Here is a 7,338-nt window from a genome sequence, read left to right as displayed (position 1 = left end):
CCATGGCTGGAGAAATATCACCAAAATCAGTCACCTACAAGTCCTTATGAAGCATGCACTTATGTCACCTTGGCATGATGCCAGATTAACACACCCACTATCTCTACAGTATTTAGGATAATGAACAAGTTCTAAAGTACTAGTGTTTAAATTTTTCATAAAAGTAATATTTTCTTAATTATTTTAAATTTCTAAAGTACTAGTGTTTATATTTTTCATAAAAGTAATATTTTCTTATTTTAAATGAAGTTCTGCCAGTGTAAATGATATCTAAGTGTGTATGCATAATATATAAATGACACATAAGTGTAGCAGTAAATACGGTACTTTTAAGAAATAGCACGTTGTTTATGAAGTTTGACAAGCTTATTCTTAATGCTGAGGAGTTCAATATATGACAAGGTACACTTTTCAAGAAGCACTTCCCCTAACCTCCCCATTTCCCATTGGCCTGTACCTTCCTAACAGGTCTGCTAACCAGAGAGTCTTCCAGAATGCAATCCCTGTGACTGACAATGAACTTCGGTAGAACATGCTCATTCTTAACCCTGAAGTGCTCATGACAGAATTCAGTTTTAAAGGTCACAACCCCTAACCCTCCATTTCCCATATGCCTTGTACCTTGCCAACCATTAGTAAGAATATCAACAATGGATCTTGCCTTATGGAAGCCACACTGATGATCAGAGAGAAGACTTTGAGATTCAAGATATCTGAGGATGTGAGAGCTAAAGAGGAATAAAAGACTTTGAAAATGGTTTATGTCAAGGCAACAGAACAATAGTTAGAGGGGTTAAAATGGTCACCCTTCTTAAGAATGGAATGTACCAACACATGCTTCCAGGAAGAAGGGAAGTTCTGGTCTTTAAACAGAAATGGAACAGATGAGCATCCAAAGGTGCAAATTTGGAGGCACACTCTTGCAATACACAGAATGGATGGCATCAGGGCCATAAGCCTTGCTTGAGTCCCAAGAGTAAAGCACTTTTCAGACAGTTCAAAAAAGAAGGGGAGGTGTGCAGGATTAGTAGGAAGGAATGTTAAAGTCACCCAAGGCAAAGTTAGATGAGAAACATGAACCAAGGAGAGTTGCTTTGTCAGAATGGAAAAGTGAAGAAAAGGTAAAGCGACAGAAGTTGTTTGAAAAAAGGACCACAACAAAGAAATGTACAGCAAGAAAGCTTGATAATCCTTTTCTCTCTAAAACAGTTTCCCTGTTCTGCCTTTCTTTTTCTCTTTTCAAAAAACATCTCCCTTCTCTTTACCAATTCCCTTGGCTAAAGAATAGAAAGACCTATCTGCGGATATTAGTTTTTCATAGTGCCTAACATAGCATAGACAAAACATGCCCCAATCAGATTGAAAGGATAAAGATTAAGACAAAATAGAATGTTAGTTAAAAAAAGTGGTAAAGGATGTGTGGATCAGGTGTTTGCTTTAAAGAATGTATGTGAGAAATACGTAGAAAAACAGATGGATTTGTATGTAACATTCATAGATCTGGAGAGGGCATATGATAGAGTTGATAGAGATGCTTTGTGGAAGGTCTTAAGAGCATATGGTGTGGAAGGTAAGTTGCTAAAAGCAGTGAAAAGTTTTTACAAAGGATGTAAGGCATATGTACAAGAAGAAAGAGAGCAGAGTGATTCGTTCCCAGTGAATGTTGGTCCGTGGCAGGGATGTGTGACGTCCCCATGGTTGTTTAATTTGTTTATGGATGGGATGGTTAAGGAGGTAAATGCAAGAGTTATGGAGAGAGGGGCGAGTATGCACTCTGCTGGGAATGTGAGGGCCTGGGAAGTGGGTCAGTTGTTCATCGATTATACAGCTCCGGTGGCTGATTCGAAAGAGAAACTGCAGAAGCTGGTGACTGAGTTTGGAAAAGAATGTGAAAGAAGAAAGCTGACAGTAAATGTGAATACGAGCAGGGTTATTAGGTTCAGTAGGGTGGAGGGACAAATTGGATGTAAGTTTGAATGAAGAAAAACTGAAGGAAGTGAAGCGTTTTAGAGATCTGGGGGTGAACACTGCAGTGAATGGAACCATGGAAGTGAAAGTGAGTCACAGGGTGGGGGAGGGAGAGAAGGTTCTGGGAGGGAAGAAGAATGTGTGGAAGGAGAGAACATTATCTCGGAGAGCAAAAATGGGTATGTTTGAAGGAATAACAGTTCCAACAATGTTATATGGTTGCAAGGCATGGGTTATAGATAGGGTTGTATGGAGGAGGGTGAATGTGTTAGAAATGATATGTGGTGTGGGGTGGTTTGATCGAGTAAGTAATGAAAGGGTAAGAGATGTGTGGTAATAAAAAGAGTGTGGTTGAAAGAGCAGAAGAAGGTGTGTTGAAATGGTTTGGACTTAAGGAGAGAATGAGTGAGGAAAGATTGAGAAAGAGGATATACATGTTAGAGGTGGAGGGAACAAGAAGTGGGAGACCAAATTGGAGGTGGAAGGATTGAGTGAAAAATATTTTGAGTGATTAGGGCCAGAACATGCAGGAGGGTGAGAGCCGTGAAAGGCATAGAGTGAATTGGAACAATGTGGTATACCGGGCTCAACATGCTGTCAATGGACTGAACCAGGGCATGTGAAACATCTGGGGTAAACCATGGAAAGGTCTGTGGGGCCTGGATGTGCAGAGGGAGCTGTGGTTTCAGTGCATTACACATGACAGCTAGAGACTGAGTGTAAACAAATGTGGTCTTTTTTGTCTGTTTTCCTGGCGCTGCCCCATAGAAGCAGGGCGTAGTAATGCCGTTTCCATGTGGGGTGGGGTAGAACCAAAAATGGATGAAGGCAAGGAAGAATGAATATGCACATGTGTATATATGTATATGTCTGTGTATGTGTGTATGTATATGTGTATATGTTGATATGTATATGTACACGTATGTGTATGTGCGTGTATGGGCGTTTATGTATATATAGGTATATATGAGTGGATGAGCCATTCCTTGTCTGTTTCCTGGCACTACTTCACTAACATGGGAAACAGCTGTGGTTTCTGTGCAATGCACAAGACAGCTAGAGACTGAGTGTGAACAAATGTGACCATTTCTGCCTGTTTTCTTGGTGCTACCTTGATGAAGCAGGGGATAGCGATACTATTTTCCTGTGGGGTGGGGTAGCGACAGGAATAGATGAAGGCAAGCAAGTATCAATATGTACATATGTATGTATGTAAATATCTGTGTTTGTGTATGTATGTATGTACGTATAAGGTGATATGTATATGTATGTATATGTGCGTATGTGGGCATTTATGTACATATATGTGTATGGGCCATTCTACGTCTGTGTCTTGGCAGTACCTCGCTGACACGGGAAACAGCAAATATGTTCTTTCTTTTTCTTTCAAACTATTCGCCATTTCCCGCATTAGCGAGGTAGCGTTAAGAACAGAGGACTGGGCCTTTGAGGGAATACCCTCACCTGGCCCAATTCTCTGTTCCTTCTTTTGGAAAATTGAAAAAAAAAAAAAAAAAAAAACGAGAGGGGAGGATTTCCAGCCCCCCGCTCCCTCCCCTTTTAGTCGCCTTCTACGACACGCAGGGAATACGTGGGAAGTATTCTTAATCCCCTATCCCCAGGGATACATAATAAATAATAATATATACATGAATATACATACACATGTATATATATAAATGCACGCACATATACATACCTATACGTTTCAACGTATACACACATATACATACACAGACATATACATATATATATACATGTACATATTCATACTTGCTGCCTTCATCCATTCCCGGGGCTACCCCACCACATATGAAACAGCACCCTCCCTCACCCCACATGCATGCAAGGTAGCGCTAAGAAAAGACAAAAAAAAAGGCCACATTCCTTTACACTCAGTCTCTAGCTATCGTGTGTAATGCATCGAAACCACAGATTCTTTTCCACATCCAGGCCCTCACAAAACTTTCCATGGTTTCTCCCAAACACTTCACATGCCCTGGTTCAATCCACTGACAGTATGTCAACCCCGGTATACCACATCATTCCAATTCACTCTATTCCTTGCATGCCTTTCACCCTCCTGCATGTTCAGGCCACGATTGCTCAAAATCTTTTTCACTCCATCCTTACATCTCCGATTTGGTCTCCCACTTCTCCTTGTTCCCTCCACCTATGACACATATATCCTCTTTGTCAAACTTTCCTCACTCATTCTCTCCATGTGACCAAGCCATTTCAATAAACCCTCTTCTGCTCTCTCAACCACACTCTTTTTACAACCATACATCTCTCTTACCCTTTCATTACTTACTTGATCAAACCACCTCACATCACATAATGTCCTCAAACATCTCATTTCCAACACATCCACCCTCCTCTGCACAACCATATCTACAGCCCATGCCTTGCAACCATATAACATTGCTGGAACCACTATTCCTTCAAGCATACCCATTTTTGCTCTCCGAGATAATGTTCTCACCTTCCACACATTCTTCGACACTCCCACAACCTTCGCCCCCTCCCCAACCCTATGACTCACTTCCGCTTCCATGGATCCATCTGCTGCTAAATCCACTCCCAGATATCTAAAACACTTCACTTCCTCCAGTTTTTTTCCATTCAAACTTACCTCCCAATTTACTTGTCCCTCAACACTACTGAACCTAATAACCTTGCTCTTGTTCACATTTACTCTCAGCTTCCTTCTTTCACACACTTTACCAAACTCAGTCACCAGCTTCTGCAGTTTCTCACCCGGATCAGCCACCAGCGCTGTATCATCAGCGAATAACAACTGAACTTCCCAAGCCCTCTCATCCCCAACAGATGGCATACTTACATCTCTCTCCAAAACTCTTGTATTCACCTACCTAACAACCCCATTCATAAAAATTAAAAAACCATGGAGACATCACACACCCCTGCCACAAATCAACATTCAGTGGGAACCAATCACTTTTCTCTCTTCCTACTCGTACACATGACTAACATCCTTGATAAAAACTTTTCCCTGCTTCTCGCAACTTACCTCCCACACCATATACTCTTAATACTTATTATATATATAATGTGTGATCGGGGCCTGAACATGCAGGAGGGTGAAAGGAGGGCAAGGAATAGAGTGAATTGGATCGATGTGGTATACCGGGGTTGACGTGCTGTCAGTCGATTGAATCAGGGCATGTGAAGCGTCTTGGGAAAACCATGGAAAGTTGTGTGGGGCCTGGATGTGGAAAGGGAGCTGTGGTTTCGGGCATTATTGCATGGCAGCTGGAGACTGGGTGTGAACGAATGGGGCCTTTGTTGTCTTTTCCCAGTGCTACCTCGCACACATGAGGGGGGAGGGGGATGGTATTCCATGTGTGGTGAGGTGGCGATGGGAGTGAATGGGGGCAGACAGTGTGAATTGTGTGCATGGGTATATATGTATGTGTCTGTGTATGTATATATATGTGTACACTGAGATGTATAGGTATGTATATTTGCGTGTGTGGACGTGTGTGTGTGTATACATTGTGTATGGGGGTGGGCTGGGCCATTTCTTTCGTCTGTTTCCTTGCGCTACCTCGCAAACGCGGGAGACAGCGACAAAGCAAAATAAATAAATATAAATAATTATATATTATATTATATTTTGTCGCTGTCTCCCGCATTTGCGAGGTAGCGCAAGGAAACAGACGAAAGAAATGGCCCAACCCACCCCCCCCATACACATGTATATACATACGTCCACACACACAAATATACACACCTACACAGCTTTCCATGGTTTACCCCAGACGCTTCACATGCCTTGATTCAATCCACTGACAGCACGTCAACCCCGGTATACCATATCGCTCCAATTCACTCTATTCCTTGCCCTCCTTTCACCCTCCTGCATGTTCAGGCCCCGATCACACAAAATCTTTTTCACTCCATCTTTCCACCTCCAATTTGGTCTCCCTCTTCTCCTCGTTCCCTCCACCTCCGACACATATATCCTCTTGGTCAATCTTTCCTCACTCATTCTCTCCATGTGCCCAAACCACTTCAAAACACCCTCTTCTGCTCTCTCAACCACGCTCTTTTTATTTCCACACATCTCTCTTACCCTTACGTTACTCACTCGATCAAACCACCTCACACCACACATTGTCCTCAAACATCTCATTTCCAGCACATCCATCCTCCTGCGCACAACTCTATCCATAGCCCACGCCTCGCAACCATACAACATTGATGGAACCACTATTCCTTCAAACATACCCATTTTTGCTTTCTGAGATAATGTTCTCGACTTCCACACATTCTTCAAGGCCCCCAGAATTTTCGCCCCCTCCCCCACCCTATGATCCACTTCCGCTTCCATGGTTCCATCCGCTGCCAGATCCACTCCCAGATATCTAAAACACTTCTCTTCCTCCAGTTTTTCTCCATTCAAACTCACCTCCCAATTGACTTGACCCTCAACCCTACTGTACCTAATAACCTTGCTCTTATTCACATTTACTCTTAACTTTCTTCTTCCACACACTTTACCAAACTCAGTCACCAGCTTCTGCAGTTTCTCACATGAATCAGCCACCAGCGCTGTATCATCAGCGAACAACAACCGACTCACTTCCCAAGCTCTCTCATCCCCAACAGACTTCATACTTGCCCCTTTTTCCAAAACTCTTGCATTTACCTCCCTAACAACCCCATCCATAAACATAATATATAAATATATATATGTATATATATATATATATATATATATATATATTATCCCTGGGATAGGGGATTAAGAATACTTCCCACGTATTCCCTGCGTGTCGTAGAAGGCGACTAAAAGGGGAGGGAGCAGGGGGCTGGAAATCCTCCCCTCTCGTTTTTTTTTTTTTTTTAATTTTCCAAAAGAAGGAACAGAGGGGGCCAGGTGAGGATATTCCAAAAAAGGCCCAGTCCTCTGTTCTTAACACTACCTCGCCAACGCGGGAAATGGCAAATAGTTTAAAAGAAAGGAAAGATATATATATATATGCACAGATATATATATCTGTGCATATATATCTGTGCAGAACTGTACAGTTTCTCCTTGTTATACATAACACTTGACAACACTTAACTCAAACAGCTTGTTCTTTGTTTAGATTTTCTTGTGGTGAGCACTATGTGAGCCCTGCCATTTGGCAAAATGGTGGGAGCAAGATGGAAGTGGTGGGTGTGAACATTTAGGGAGGAGCTTTAGGGAGAAACATCCAGTATAAGTAGTTGGTAAGAACATTGGGTGGGATCGTTAGGTAGAATTATTCAGTAGGAATATTAGGTAGGAGCCTATACAAACACTGCACTAGACTTGCCACTGCCCGTGGCCTCTTGAGGGTGAGGCAGTAAAGGCTA

General features: G+C 42.3%; 1 protein-coding gene across 1 annotated transcript in view; it reads right to left on the bottom strand.

Annotated features, from left to right (window-relative positions):
* LOC139756249 (protein PET117 homolog, mitochondrial) overlaps positions 1-7,338 on the bottom strand; it is a 30,963-nt gene that overhangs the window by 6,719 nt on the left and 16,906 nt on the right. The gene's annotated exons all lie outside the window — the stretch shown is intronic.

This window comes from Panulirus ornatus, chromosome 21 (assembly GCF_036320965.1).
Source record: "Panulirus ornatus isolate Po-2019 chromosome 21, ASM3632096v1, whole genome shotgun sequence".
NCBI classification, from domain to species: domain Eukaryota; kingdom Metazoa; phylum Arthropoda; class Malacostraca; order Decapoda; family Palinuridae; genus Panulirus; species Panulirus ornatus.
This window is presented reverse-complemented; position numbering and strand designations above follow the sequence as displayed.